Source organism: Lissotriton vulgaris, chromosome 2_1, assembly GCF_964263255.1.
Source record: "Lissotriton vulgaris chromosome 2_1, aLisVul1.2, whole genome shotgun sequence".
NCBI classification, from domain to species: Eukaryota; Metazoa; Chordata; class Amphibia; order Caudata; family Salamandridae; genus Lissotriton; species Lissotriton vulgaris.
Window position 1 is genome coordinate 249,418,199 of NC_141687.1, and position 16,229 is coordinate 249,434,427.

Sequence of the window (16,229 nt, forward strand, 5' to 3'; positions counted from 1 at the left end):
ATAATAAACCTGCACTGATTCCAATGGCAGATTTATTAAAAATTGTACACAGAGGACCCCTTAGACGGGTCCCCTAGAACCTACAAATTCTTAGTGCAGTCAGCGACTGGCCTGAGCCAGCCTGCTACCACAAGACAGTGTTCTGACCTCATGGGGAGAGTGCCTGTGCAGTCTGAGGTCAAGAACAATGCCTTTCCTGGTTGGAGGTGTTCACACAGCCCCCTGGTCAGGAAGAGCCCTCCGTGGCAGACAGCTTCAAATGCCTTGCCGCCTTTGTAATGCGACCCCAGCCTCTCCTGTTAGAGGGAGCTTGCCCCCTGCCTGTCCTCACCTCCTTTTAGGTGGGAGGGCACGTTGGAAAATGTAGATAGAATAGGAAGCGTGTCCCCCTCTGCCAACTCGACCCCTCAGGTGCTAGAAGCGAGGTGAGTACATGTTTCAGTGCCCTCAATCTTGAAGACGGTGGGAATCATCCAGGCTAGGTCCAAGTAGGTGGCACCCCCAGACATTGAACTTCAGTTCCTGATGACCTAAGAGCCAAACACCGCAGAGACGCACCAGCAGAGAAAGGCTGCAGAGAACTATTGACTTGGCATCAGTCCTACCGGTCTGTTTATAGCCCTCAAAGATCCTGCACCAAAAGAGGGTTCTTCCTGCAGCCCAGCAACCTCTAAAGCCTTGGGACAACTGCCTGCCTTCGATAAAGTATAATCTTCTGAAAACAGTGAACCTGTTCACAAAGCAACCATCTTCAAAGTAAAGAGTCTATGGTATGAAGAACCGCGAAGTCTGACCCCGCTACCACCTCGGCACCGGATGCCTCTGGCCTGAGTCCAAGTGGCCCACTGGTTCCAGCAAGGTTCCCTAGAGCTCAAGTCCACCGTGAGCCAACCTCTCCCTGAACCTAGACGTCGCCTATGGCCTCTGCACGGAGAAACCCTAATCTGCGAACTGCGCAAGTAAACTGTTTCCAACACCAAAAGGGCCTTGGTAAAAGAGGACAAAAGGTGTCCCTACGTTCGTGAACATCGCAACGTACCTCTACAGCTGTTGGCTTCTTTCTATCAGCCTCTTGGCCTGAGCCTGCAGACCTTTCACGATTTGGCCTGTCTCCATTGCTTTTCATTGGGCACCTGACGTGGTGTTGGCACCCTGCCACCCCTGTGCCGCTGGTGATGTAATATTGGTGTTGGCCGCAACCCCCAGACGCTGGTACCCCAAGCTGCTGCTACTTACCTGCAGGAAGCCTCTGTCCAATTGCTCCAGTCCCAATTGATTTGTATTGGGCGCCCAACCTTGAACTTGCACCTTGCACCCGGCCACCCCTGGGCCCCTGGTGGTGTACAGTTGATGTTGAACTGAACCATGCCAAATACGGACCTTAACTTCCGAAAACTGATCTTGTAAGTCAATGTTATCCATATGTGTGCTAAATGTCCCCCCCCCCCCCAATAGGTTAACATTACAAAGTCTGAAAATTGCAGTGTCCACTTTTTATATTGAAAAGTATTTCTATTGCAAAACATTTACCTAAGACAAAGTTCTGTGATTCTGCAAACTAAATATAACCAAGTACTACTTTTATAAATTGGTTTGGATCTATTTATTGAGTGGGTCCCTCATTTATAAACAAATGCTTAACACTACCCTCTGATTAGCCTAATTGCTTGTGCATACCATCACAAAAGAGAGAGCATTAGTATTATCTACTTTAGCCTCTTTTTGGTATAGTATATAGAGCCAGCTTTCTACAATTACTGTTATACTTAAAGAGTTATCAGCTGTACTACTGCCGACCCAACCGGGTCCACTCACACTGGGTCGGGACATCGCTATCATGGATAGGTCAAAGGACACTGCCTCCATGGCTTCCTCCGCTAGAACCTTGGCTCTTAGTAAATGGATGCTCCTTCGGCATGGTAGCGACATATGGTGCAAGTGACGTCTCCACAACTCCCACATTCACGCACTTCTCTACGTCACACAATACATATTCCAGGCTAGACTATGTCTTCATCCCGACAGACTCCCTAATATTAGTATGAAAAACCCATGTCCTCCAAAGAGGCCTTTCAAATCACTTCCCAGTAGAGGTTCGACTAGAGGCAATGACCTACAAAGTGGGAGACATCTAAAGACTAGGGAGGACACCTTGCTGAACCTCCTCAGAGCGGTCATAGCAAATTACTTTGACTTGAACCAGCATTCGGTGACTTCTCTGACATGTCTGTGGGAAGCATTTATGACAGTGGTCCAGGGAAGAGCATTTGTGGATGCTACCCCCGAAAAAGAACAAGTGATTAAATTTCTAAAAACTCAAATACTCATACTGGAACCATCTACTGAGATCACCATGCTATCTGATCGCACACAGACTGGAAGACCTAAAACGACACTAAAACAGAAGCTCTTCGACACTGCTTGTACTGCTGCATTTCTTGCTCATTATCAACTATAAGAGCATGATAAAAAAGACGTCAAAAGGATTTATGGGTCGACTCAGAAAGGGCAAGGCCATTGTGCTGTCTCAGCAATACTAACCCCCGAAGGTAGGCATACACGACTCGATGGAGAACACGGACCTTTGCGACATACTACCGACTTTATAAAGTCTTAGTACTCGCCACTATTGGAAAGTGCCCAGCAAATAGCTGCAGAACTCCCTTCCTTGGCACCTAATATAATATTCCTAATCAAAGAGGCGGGCCGCACAAGGTTGATGCCGCCTGACCTTGGAAACGATACTATCACAATTATCAAACCTGGCAAACCATCAACACTATGCTCACATCTCCATCTTAAGTACAGAATCGAAACGAGGCTTTCTACCACTATTAAAACAATAGTACATGAAAAACACAATAGCTTTATGCCTGGTAGAAGCACATGCCACTGCCTGCGTAGGTTTCAAACAACTCTCTCTCTACTAGTGGCAGTCCATGAAAAGGCATTCAACACCATCTATTGGCCCTTTCTATTTTAGATACTTGCACAAATTATTTTTAAAAATCACAACAAATGTTATTAGTTTTGGAGGGTACAGAGTGGGCGGAGCCCTGCAAGAACATTACATATGGTGTAGAAGATATATTGTACCGGGTTTTAATATTCAAAAACAACTTGGCCCGCAGAACACCAGGCCGAAAACGTAACTAACTACATCGAACCCACCCAGAGGCACAAATTAATCCTGGTCCAAACTTTCTTGCCCCGATTCAGACACCCTATGACTCTCCAAGCATGAGAGTTTATGATAATGGAATCTTCTCAGCAGCTTTCCCCATTGAGCAAGGCATGAGGCAGGGGTGTCCATTGTTATCCCTCCTATTTGTGATAGAAATTGAATCAGTTGCAAACTGTATCAGAGAAGATAGCCAGATCCAAGGCTTTTCTTGGTTCCCGAACCATGAAGACACAGTCACCTTTTAACAGAAAACATGCTATTATATATGCAGTACCCCAGATGATCCCACCCAGTCTTATCCGAATGTTAGACATCTATGGAGACACGGCTGGGTTACGGGTTAATTGGCCGAAAACACAATATATGCACTTGACGGGTCCGCCGCCTCAGCTGCTACCAGACGCCAAATTATAGATCACACCCAGACCCATCAAATATTTGGGCATCTACATCACCCACGATCCGCAGACAGCATGTGTAATTAAACATTGCTCCGATCCTAACACGAACCTGGGTGGACCTGGACTCCTGGACCGCCCTGCCTCTGAACCTTCTGGTAAGCATAACCTAATGCAAGATGCAAGCTCTCCCCAGGTTCTTTCACGTATTGCATAACTAATTATCCATGCTCCCTCCCGCCTTCTTCTCTGATTCACAGTGTGTCAACAAGAGTGTACTGGGCAGGTAAAGCACGCAGAGTCTTCTATGTTAGATTTACAGCACCTCAGTATGAAGGGGGTTGGGCGTACCCAACCTTCGCCTCTACTACTGAATGACGCATATGATACCCCTCAATGATTACCTATTTGGTGATGGCCTGGATGACTCTTCCTGACATGTGGAACTCCATACACTAGAGGAATGGGGTATCCATAAACTCCTACATGGAAATCACTCTCCTACTGCCCTAACTTAATATCGCTTTCACCTGCTTGTGGACGGCAATAGAACCCATTTAATGTCTAGGGAAATTGACAAATGAGAACACCCCCCCACTTTTATGGGAGGAGACATAAGACAGGTGGCCCGACTGGAGGGCTTCCACGGATGTGACCAATCAGGGATCTCAACAATGGGAGATTTATCGGACACTAATTACATAGTCTCCTTCGATCACCTCAAAACTGAATATATACTACACAACTCACAATACTTTAAATACCTGCAAGTCATAGAAGGAGGTGCTGACAGAGGTCCCCAAATTTAACACGCTTGAAATTAAACTAACAGTGAGACCACTAGAACGTTAGGAAATCTCCTGGTTATACAGGTGCCGACTACTCAATGCTCCAGACCCCCTCTTAAACTTGGAGCGTGTTGGGTTGCAGATCTATGGGAGGCGTGAGGTGAAATGGTCCCCTTGTCTTGGCTATTCCCTCGAACCTTACGCTTATACAATTTTCTCACCTTTACTGAATATATTAAAGGTCAGATAGGCTGAGCGAGATCGCCATGTTGCACGCAATCCTGTGGGGTCGTTCTACCATGTCACCTGGGCTTGCCCCATTATTGAGATTTACCTCGATCCATACCCAATTGATCTAATACTACACACAATGATGTAATTAAGTCCCAAAGTGGGGATAAAGGATGGCTGGGTCGACAACATACATCACAGAACATTTTCAGGTATTTCATAACCAATAGCCATGCAAGACATTGCCTGGAATTGGACATCTCCCGATTTCACCCCTCCCCACCGCAATCTCTGCCTGGCAAAGGAGGACAAATGGAGAGTTTGTGCCCACACAAAAAAACAACTTTAAAATCTGTGGCTCTTGGACCTTGTACTCCATGTAACCCAGGAACTAAAATGACACCATTTGGATATGAGCTGCAACATGCTTAATGTCTCATACTTGGGTCAGGATTAAAATGATACTTGCTGATGTCCTTACAGTTATTACCATCAAATGAGCGCTCATGAGCTTTCACTGTTTGATTCATGCCTCAGACGTAAATGTAATAAAAAAATAAAAGTTTAAAATGGATGGTGGAAGATGAGCAGACATGTTAAGTGTGCTTTTCAATAAGCGTGAAATTTCACAACATTCCTCGCTCTTTCTTTCACAGGTCTCAGTTGACGATTCTGGAAATATTAGAGGGAAGGATACAAGTATTGTGCTGCAACAATTTCCAAATTCTGTGAGACAAATGAGGACAAAGGGACACAGACTGACTCAAATAGAAAATGCTCAGGTTATGATAATGTTCGGAAAAGCGTAGGCATCATCTAAAGACCTGGTTAACTGAAGGTTTATGTGAGATTCTCTTCTGACTTCGTTAGCCATTTTATGATCTTATGTTATTTCTGTTCCTTGTATTTTTGCTTTTGTAAGGGGGTTGTCTTCTCTTTGCCTGTGTGTAGCCTCATGCTCTTACTACCACTATTGCTTGTGCTGTGTGCTCCCTTCGTGCTTGTGCGCATCAGTGTTCTTTCTCCCGTGTTTTCCTTCTTTTATGGTTCCAAGTTCCACAGAAGGTCGTACCATCGCGTGCGGCCCACTAAAGAAACTACTTGTAATATTTACCTCTCGCCTCGCTTCTTTCAAAACATTTGGATTTGGCAGCTGGGCGGCAGACAGAAATAGCAAGGAAAAATCTAAAACCTACTTTTCTGCAGGTGAGCAACGCAATCCTGCAAGCTCACTTTCTTGTCTCAAGTGGGAACTGCTGTGAACCACTTTCAATTGCACGAAGCGAGCAGTAGTTAAGGTCCAGAAATGCCAAAAGTTACAAAAGCATGCACTATAAGGATAGTATTAGCATGCTGCCTGAGCAGCTAAACTCTCCTGGCTCCTTCTCTGTACATATTTCTAACTTCATTGCCAGCTAAGTGCATCTTCTGCATGCATACCTTATATCTACCTTCCCCCCTCTCTGCTCTGACTCTTTCCAGCTTCTGTCCTCTGCCCTCTCATGCCCTTGCCCTTTGTCCCCACCCTGTTTTTCTGTGAACATTAGACAGACTCCCTTTTGTCTCTATGGTTGTCTCTTCCCTTATCCACACTCCCTCTCCTCCCCTACCCCCACTACTTTCCCTCGCCTTTCAATCCTCCCCTAACTTTATTGCTGACTGTTTGATTTAATGTTTCTTGTTGATCTTCTTCTAGTATATTGTTGAACCACATTGTTGCACTTCCTGTCGTCTCTCCTTTCGTCTTCTACCGCATCCTCACTCTATTTATGTCTCTCCCTCCCTCCTCTCTCAATGTTTTGAGACTGAACTATTTTGTCTGATGCCCGATGGAGCTACTTGGTTTAGCTATAGGGGGGATGGGCCTTGGATTCCCTCCTTGGTCGTCACCTACCCAGTCGGTCTTTAGGCAGACTTCTTTTCGTCTCTCCTTATTTGTCTCTTCCCTAGCCCCCATCATCTCTCCCCTGAATCTCTCCCCTTGCCTGCTACTCTGCCTATTCCCTGTCCGTTGTGCCCTTTTGACTAAGCACTCCTTCTCCCCTTGTTGGGGAAAGATCCAATGTTTATACTCTGGAGTCTCAGCAAACCAGCTGAGTGAGTCCACTGTGCAAAGGGAGCCACTCACACTTGAGGTATGGTATGGCACCCCTTGCCAAAGCACTCCCTCTCCCCTTGTTGGGGAAGGATCCAGTTTGTAGGCCTTGGAGTCTCAGAGACCTCTCTGAGACAGTCCACTGCGTAAAGGGAGCCTCTCGCAATAGAGATAGGGAAGGGTTACCACTTCCCTTGGGATCACAGCTTACTGGACTTTGGAAGTTGCCTTTACTCGTCTACCGGTTTGTGTCCCTGTCACCCTTCCCCTCTTCTCCCTAGGCTATGTCTCTCACCCTCCCTTCCTCTTTCCCACCTTCTTTATCTGTCTACTTCCCCTACTCCAACCCCCCCCTGAATCTCTCACCTTGCCTTCTTTTCCCCTTACGTATTTTGTGCTTACTGTTTAACCTTTGTAACGATGTAACCTGTAACTTTGATCTGATTCTCATGTAAAGCGCTCCGATACCTCCGGGTCTAGCCAGCGCTATATAAAACTTTTAAAATAAAATAAATAAAATAAATATATAGAACTCACTTTGTTCAGATCACAGAATTTCCCTGTGGAAACTGCAGGTCACAAGAGCCAATCCTGGTAAAATAACTCGGTGGGCAATGTGTCAGCTGCTGCCACTTGCATGGACCTTACGCTGCATAAATTCTAAACCTTCCAGATTTTAACTCCATCTTATTCTTCCACGGCTGATAAAATGAGCGCCATTTATGTTGATAATAATTAACACAAATAATTAAGTAAAGCAAAACAATTCCGTTTGTATTGTGTGCAAAACAAACAGTAATTATTATTGTGAATACACATATGTCCTACAAAGTCTATATTCTTAAAAGTTTTGAGAAAATAAATCACATTCATGTCTAAATGAATCTCTTGGCCAACTTGTGGATCGATATCCAGACTATGTTTGTGTCACCTGTTGGGAGTGTGAGACTTCATGGAGATGGGGCAGTGTCTAGGGAATACTTTTACCTTCAGACATTTGCTTCCAGCTACGTCACAATTCAGACAAACTGAATCACTGATTCGCTTTGAAGTGAAGCATATGGAGTTGGGCCTTGGTGAGTGAGGCAAGAGACACCAATCGCCTAACATCTTTTGCAGGCTGCTGCTAAGCACAGTACACTCAAGAGCGGGCACTCTTACACATTTCTTTGTCGACTCACCGCACCAGTAACCTTATGATTACTTCACAGGAGCAGAATGGAACCAGATTCAGTAGCGGCTCCTCAACAATGGCGGATGAGCGTCGCCTCACTTCCTGAAAAAGAGCCAGCAAGCAAACCAAAAATTAAATAATGCTCTAGCATTGCTTTATTTTTCGTTTACCGGCTTGTGCATGTGGGGGTTTGAGGCATGGGCGGGTGGAGGTGGAGTGCTTGTGCACTCCGTAAGTGCTCATGTGTGTTTGGCTGACTGCCTCAGGCCAACCAAAACACACATGCCCACTTACGTTTCTCCAGCCAGCTGAATTCAGCAGCCTTCTGGAGGATTCTTTTTGGCCAGGGCATAATGCTGTTTGATGCAGAAGACAATTCATTGGGAAAAGGCCCATTTCTTGAACACCTTTCCTTTATATGCAACAGCAAATCCAACAAAAAGATAACCATGCGCTTGTTACTTTTTAGTCCTATCAGTTTAGAAAGTAAGGGTACCCTGTGTATGCAATCGTTGTAGCCTTTACTCCTCTTATGAGGAGCGCAGCAGAGAAAAGATCACACAATGTGCGCTGGACTCCCAGGGATGAAAAGGTAGGTCGCCTTTTTTGGGAAAACTATGCACTTGTACTAAGCACCAGTTTGTCAAGAAAAAAGAAGTGTACAGAGGTCCCACTGCACATAATAAAAAGGAAATCATATGTGAAAGCCCTTTTAGAAAAAAGCCTTACAACAAGCAATATCAACAATGAGGACTGATCAAACAAAGGAAGGCTGAAAGGTACCATAGGTAACCCTTAATAGTCTCACAAAGCCTTGTCGGGCCAAAGGCAAAACAAACAAAAGTATGAGAGCTCGCAGAAAGTTAACCATCTTTTCTTGAAATCAAGCTGCAAGCATGGACAAGTGGCCTCAATAAATAGATTTAATGGAAAGACCGTGAGCATCTCAAATGAAATCAACAAACTACCAGTAGATCAAAGTCCCTCTATTTGCTCTGCACAATCTTGAAACATGAACCTGCAGACTGTGGAGGTTCGAAAGCCCCAGGGCCTTCAAATACCCTCCCACTACATCCTGTGTGCTGCAGTACCACTTTGCAGTTATGATGTCCATCAGTACATGGATCCACCTGCCCTTGACAGAAGGCAGAAGGCAGAAGGCAGAAAGGCTTTAAGGGAAGCCACATGGCTCAAAGCTCCAGAAGATTTTTGCTGGTGTTGCTCCATCTGAGATTAGAGACCTTTGGTCTCTACCTCAACTAGCGGACTTCCCCAGCTCAGAAACAATGCATCCTTCACTACTGTGAGCTCAAGAGAAGACGAGGAAAATTGCTTGCCACACATATTGCAGGTGGATCTTATTGGATACAATGATTCTGTCCAAAAGACATTCCCGATGCTGAGCCACTGCAACGCAGATTTAATTTGAGGGCGCAGGATGCTGGAAGGGCTAAGAGCCCAACCAGTCTCAAAAGAATCCAAGCTAGAGCATAAGCTCTTGCCCGCAAAATCAGGGTCATAACCTGAAACTCCCAGACTCTCTGTGGACACAGGAAGACCTTCAGTGCAACGGTTTACAGACCCTTTAAGGAAAATCTTCTGTACTAGCTGCAGATGAGATTTGGCCTTGTTGATATAAAAAAAAAACAGGTTGGATAGCAATAAAACAGTTGCCAGTAGGTTATCCACAAATAGATTAAGCTACCTTTAGCAGCCAGTTGTATCGGTGCAGGAATACCGGTACCCGCATCCTGAGTATATGTGCTGCAACCATTAACCTGGCTTGGAAGTTCAGATTGAACTGTTCCTAGCGGAGTATGGTCGAGACTGATTTGCATATAACTGGGTCTAAACTGAGGTGGCATGGTGTGTAAAATAACGATGGATTGGGATGCAGCCTGAGTGATTACCAGTGGCTGAGATTAATTCAAGCATTCCATCTATCATGGTTTTGTATACTGAACATGAAGAAGAGTCGTCATTTGAACTTCTTCCTCTTGAGGAGGGAGTTCAAGTGTCTGAGGTCTACAATCGATCTTAGTCCACCATCCTACTCAAGGACCAGAAAGTACAGATGTCAACATCAGTCTCTGCCACTGATAGAAGTTTTATAACCCCTTCGGAAAGAAATATCACTTCCTTTGGTGGAACCAAGGCATGCGCCACCAACGTCTGGGAGTAAACCATAGAAGTGTAGGGAGGTGCATCCAGATACAGAAGAGAGTAGCCACCTTTGCTAATTTGAAAGACCCAATCATCCAATGTGATAGGAGCCAGTGAGGCTGGCAAAGTTTAAGTGAATTGTCCACCGCTCTCAACATTAGATTTGAGGGTGAACTTAAGAGGTTTGTCAATAGTGCCAGGCAAGGGGTGTTGCAGCTGCTGTTGTCTTTGTACCACTCTTTCCCCTGCCAGCATGTCAGGTCTGCGTCGGTTGGTGGTGATTCACAAGACCCTTCAACCATTCTCTGCATTACTTGTATTGTTGATGGAACAGGTGAGCAGAATATTCCTTCTTGCTAAACAACGAGAGCAATCAAATGGCATGTCCATTAGAGAAGCTTGGATAGATAAAAAAAATACAGTGGGACGCATCAAGGCATGTCATCTAAGGATGACGCTGGTGTCTATAGAACGGCTAAAAGAAAGAATAGTAACAGTCCTGCACATAAAAAATAATTGCAGCACCTTCACCATAATTCATTTTCTGAATGAAGGTGCTGCACATGTCCTCTGGGAAGGCCCACAAATTATTATTATTATTATTATGTTTCTTATATAGTGCCGGAATCGACCCCCGAAGGGGTATCTCCGCGCTTGCCTTGGGAACCCGTCCTGGCTTTTCCCTGTGAGATAGCCCCTACAGGGCATCCCCAAGGTGAAAGCCAGGCATCCCGCCGCGGGGGCCGTTGTGGAGATTAAGCAAGCTTAATGCCCAGAGTTGCAGAGTGTGAACCCATGATTAGGTCAGGCACCGAAGCGAGAATTATCGAGTCCATGGACATTTGAGCTCAAGACCCTGCCGCGTCGGGAATTGAACCCTCATATGCAAAGACCCAAAGGGTTCGAGTGTAATGAGACAGGGAATGCACTGCATTCAGGAAACAGAAATCAAAACTAGGAGTAGAAAAGACTTTCTTGCCTAGAGTCCCAATTCTTTTTTTATTCACTGTCTGGTCGAGAAATCGGAAAACCATTTGGGTTTACTTTGAGAGTAGAGGCTTACAGTACAAGGCGCTGCAGGGTTAGATGTTACATCAAAACTTTTGAATCACCATGTACTGGTCAGTGATGCCGCACACCAGAATGGCTCACAACCAGGGTTGAAATTATTTTGACCAAGCATGAGTCAATGGGCACATTATCATTAGGCAAGAAACCGGGGAAATGCCAGATGCCCGCTACGGCCAGTCTGGCCCTGGTGACTGATCTAGGCTACTGAAATTGTAGCCAGCACTGACAGATGACCAGGGCTGAATGGATGCATAACCCAGTACCACTGGCGGAACAGGCCAACGTAGACCAGGGTCAGTGGACACTGGAGGAGGACCTGCTTGCAGACATCGGGCTGGAGGCCTCAGGCAGGTCCATGTGCAGCACAAGGTGCACAAGAAAGAGCAAGAAGAAACTTAAATAGCTGAAGCGTAGCCTCATAGAAGACCATACCCTGCTTCATAGTCAATGAAACAATGGAGAATTATGGGCACACTGGCTCTAGGGCAAGTATTGGATCGGGACTGATACTAAGTCTGGACCTGAGTGATATGACTATGCAATTTCTCCCTGGAGCAGGGGCAACTGGACGCGGAGGAACTTTGGTTGTGCTTTTTCCTTGCTCAGTCTCGGAACTTATTTCGACTTCACCTTAGTCCTATCCGACGAGAGCCACTTGGAAAGAGACCAACCATTTTTCTTGTGTTACATTACATAAATAGAGTTCAACCTCTCTAAACCCTGGTGGCCATCTGCTGCAAGGAACACTTGTTGATTCAGTGAAAACCAGAATTAGTAGGTGTGCTTCAGATCTGAATCAGAGGAACAAACATCAGCAAGCACAGCTCTAGGTTGTCAAGTCCAGATCTGGAACGTAGTCACAACAGAGCATTTGGCACAGTTCTCCAGACACTAGCTCTGCATACCTCTAGATAAGTTTTTCAGGTGAAAAAGACCTATCCCTAGGCAATACGGCATGCTCTACACCCACTTTACACCAAATCTGGTCTCCTATCTCCTTCATTTTAGCTGTGGCCCCATAAAGGGCTGTGACTACACCTTAACGAGCTGACAGGAACATGTCCTGGATATCTCTAGACCTCTAATGATTTGTATGGACATGTTAAAACATGCCATTTTTTCCCACAATCATACTTACCTCCCTTGCCTTTGAGGCTAGGAGCAAGGGGCAGTGTGTGATGGCAACACCACCATTTTAGAAGAGTGTACTACATCTACCCTTATGCGCCTGGACCCCAAGATCGCAGACATGGGCACGGACCAGCACTACAAATCTCGGGAAGATTTTTCTTTGGTGACTCCTTCTTGAAAGATATCTTACTGCAATGGAGAAAGGAAACAGGAAAAGGAGGTTGTTCCAGGGGAACGTGCGGAGGGGGAGAGTGCTCTATTGTAAAGGGTGTGGAAAAGGAATTTCAGAGTGTTTTTAGAAGGAAAATTACAATGATTCATAGGTTGGACTGATAATTATCAATCTTATATAGCCTGGCCACATTTAATCAATAGGAATCCATTTACATGTACTTTTGGAATACATAGATATATCATCATGTGGCACGTTAAGAGTTGGGGGCTTGTGATCCAGGCTAAGTAGATATGGGTGTCGACGTTTCGACCAGTCTTGAGGCACAGAGGGTTATTTGGGTCTCGGCCTGCGGGTCTTCCTCAGGACAGGGTAGGGCAACCTGGGTAAGGGTGTGGTATCTGTGTTACACACCAGCAAGGTAGTAAGATATCTACTGTTGGTTAAATTATGATTGAATAAAACCTTTCTTAATTTTAGAAAATATTGGTTGTTGCACATCATTATACTGCTTGTTTTGATTACTGTGAGCTGACATTGTGCATGCTCTAAAATGGTTTAACTTCAAATTCAAAAGGAGAAACCCTTTCTGAAAAGGGATGGGGTTCTAAGCAGACAAAACAACAAATTCCCTTTTCATGTAGTCTAGAAGAGACTTGTGTCTCTGGGCGGTTTTTTCTACAGAAAGGAGCTTTGGATGAGCCAAACCGTGTATTGAGGTTGTGGAGGGATCAACAAATTTACAATCAGTTTTAAAATGCCTTAATAAACATCATTTGCCTTATCTGAACATGGCTTAAAAATAATCAGGATGTAAGCACTACAGTCTAAGTTATGTAAAAAGAAGTTTTTTATTTTTATATTATTCTCTGTTCATACCATAATGTGAAACAATTACATACATTTATTCATAAAAAATATGTTAAAACAATTGATATAACATTTTTTTCTCACAAAATCAATAATACAGTTAAAAAGGTTGTTTCAATGCAACGAATTTATCACACAAACAAAAATTGTCGACGCGGCGTTTCGGTGATAGTGTCGTCACCTTCTTCAGGACAGTGCGAAAGTTAAAATCACTCAAAATGAGCTCTTGACTGGTTTGTCGCTTTTTTTAAAAATTGGCGATCTGGGACCATATTGGAGTTCTCTGTTTCTGTGAGCTTTCTCGAGTGAAACTTCTTCATGGATGGAGTGGGTCAATATTTTTCCACTGCTCCGTTCATGTTATAAAATCATGGTGCCTGGGATGCTTTGCAGGCAGGTCTAATGCAGAGGACGGTCTTCCTTTCCTTCGCCCGGTATTCCGTTTAGGTTTTTATTTTTTGGTCTTAGTACATGTCTTTAAAGGTTCGCTCTTGCTTTTGTGGCGAAACTTCTCTTTACAGTATAGGAGAGGTTCTTATTTCATTTCAATTTTACTCCCTCGCCGGACGTCCGCCTTGACCGTCTCGCAGATAGTGGACCACTATCTGCAAGACGGTCAAGGCGGACGTCCGGAAAACGCGAGGAAGTAAAATTGAAAAAACGTTGTATGTGACCCACTGTCACAATGAGCCACTTCCATTAGCTGGAGCAATCGTCGTTGGTCAGTATTTGGCATACTGAGCTGCAAACTGTAATGAAGAAAGTGGTTCAAGTTTTTTTCTCCTCGTAAGTGCATTGAAAAAACAAACAAGCATTTACATTGCAATGGTTTTGCCTTTGGAAATGTTAGAGCTATTGGCATTATAAATGACAAAATTTGTATTTATGTGTTGGTTTTGAAAACGGATAAATAAATGGCATTGTCATTTACATTGCCATTAGCTTAATCTCTCACAAATGTGAGACCTATTGTACCCCACAGACGAGCTCAGCAGACAGCAATTACTACCACACACACACACCCCCAGAGCCACACACACACACACACACACCCCCAGAGCCACACACCCAGAGCCACCCACACACACACCCAGAGCCACCCACACACACACCCAGAGCCACCCACACACACACACAGCCACACACACACAGCCACACACACACACAGCCACACACACACACAGCCACACACACACACAGCCACACACACACACAGCCACACACACACTCCCCCACCCAGAGCCACACACACCCCCACCCAGAGCCACACGCACACACCCACACACACAGAGCCACACCCACACACCCACACGCACACACCCACACACACAGAGCCACACCCACACACCCACACGCACACACCCACACACACAGAGCCACACCCACACGCACACACCCACACACACAGAGCCACACCCACACACCCACACCCACACCCCCACCCAGAGCCACACCCACACACCCACACCCACACCCCCACCCAGAGCCACACGCACACACCCACACACACAGAGCCACACCCACACAGAGCCACACCCACACACCCACACAGAGCCACACCCACACAGAGCCACACACCCACACAGAGCCACACACCCACACAGAGCCACACACCCACACAGAGCCACACACCCACACAGAGCCACACACCCACACAGAGCCACACACCCACACAGAGCCACACACCCACACAGAGCCACACACCCACACAGAGCCACACACCCACACAGAGCCACACACCCACACAGAGCCACACACCCACACAGAGCCACACACAAACCCACACAGAGCCACACCCACAGAGCCACACACACACACCCACACAGAGCCACACACACACACCCACACAGAGCCACACACACACCCACACAGAGCCACACACACACCCACCCAGAGCCACACACACCCACCCAGAGCCACACACACCCACCCAGAGCCACACACACCCACCCAGAGCCACACACACCCACCCAGAGCCACACACACCCACCCAGAGCCACACACACCCACCCAGAGCCACACACACCCACCCAGAGCCACACACACCCAGGGGGCAGGGAAGCAAGCACAGCGAGGGGGCAGGGAAGCAAGCACAGCGAGGGGGCAGGGAAGCAAGCACAGCGAGGGGGCAGGGAAGCAAGCACAGCGAGGGGGCAGGGAAGCAAGCACAGCGAGGGGGCAGGGAAGCAAGCACAGCGAGGGGGCAGGGAAGCAAGCACAGCGAGGGGGCAGGGAAGCAAGCACAGCGAGGGGGCAGGGAAGCAAGCACAGCCAGGTGGCAGGGAAGCAAGCACAGCCAGGTGGCAGGGAAGCAAGCACAGCCAGGTGGCAGGGAAGCAAGCAAAGCCATCTTAGCCATGACACGTGTGCAAGCATCAACGCACTTTAGGACATCAGTATCCGTCTTGGAATGAGTTTTCTTATACAGAAAACCTATTGCACGATTGCTACCTAGGCTTGTGCATTAATCTTGAAACTTCCAGTTGGGGAAAAAAGCTTCTTTATGTCATCAATGGGCAAACACACTTTCCTTGTGACACAAGACATTCCTGACAGCTAGCTGCACCACAAAGGCATTCCCAGCATCCGTGTGTAACAGCACCACTGCCTGAACTGCTGTGTGAAATGGTTCAAACTGGTACAGCCTTTAGAGGACAACTGAAACTTCAATGACAACTGACTAGCACCATAATGTTAACTATAAAGACTGTCCACATCCCAAATGGCATTCAGATAGCTAAATGCAATAAAGCGGGCACCAACTTCTCCAATACAGTCAGCCTTGGAAAGGCAGCTGGTGTGCATGCACAGAATGGGGGAAATCTGGTTTAGACAAACATCCACATGAACCAATCGTGGCTAATTACTCCAGAGTGCCAGCGGAACCATCCTTTTCGAATCTTTAACCACAGCAGATTCACCACAAAGTATCTCAGTTGAAGTGAATGCCCA

At 46.2% G+C, this 16,229-nt stretch overlaps 1 protein-coding gene across 6 annotated transcripts in view; it reads right to left on the minus strand.

The window, feature by feature from the left end:
* Nucleotides 1-16,229, minus strand: part of CUEDC1 (CUE domain containing 1) — a 673,926-nt gene that overhangs the window by 390,995 nt on the left and 266,702 nt on the right. The gene's annotated exons all lie outside the window — the stretch shown is intronic.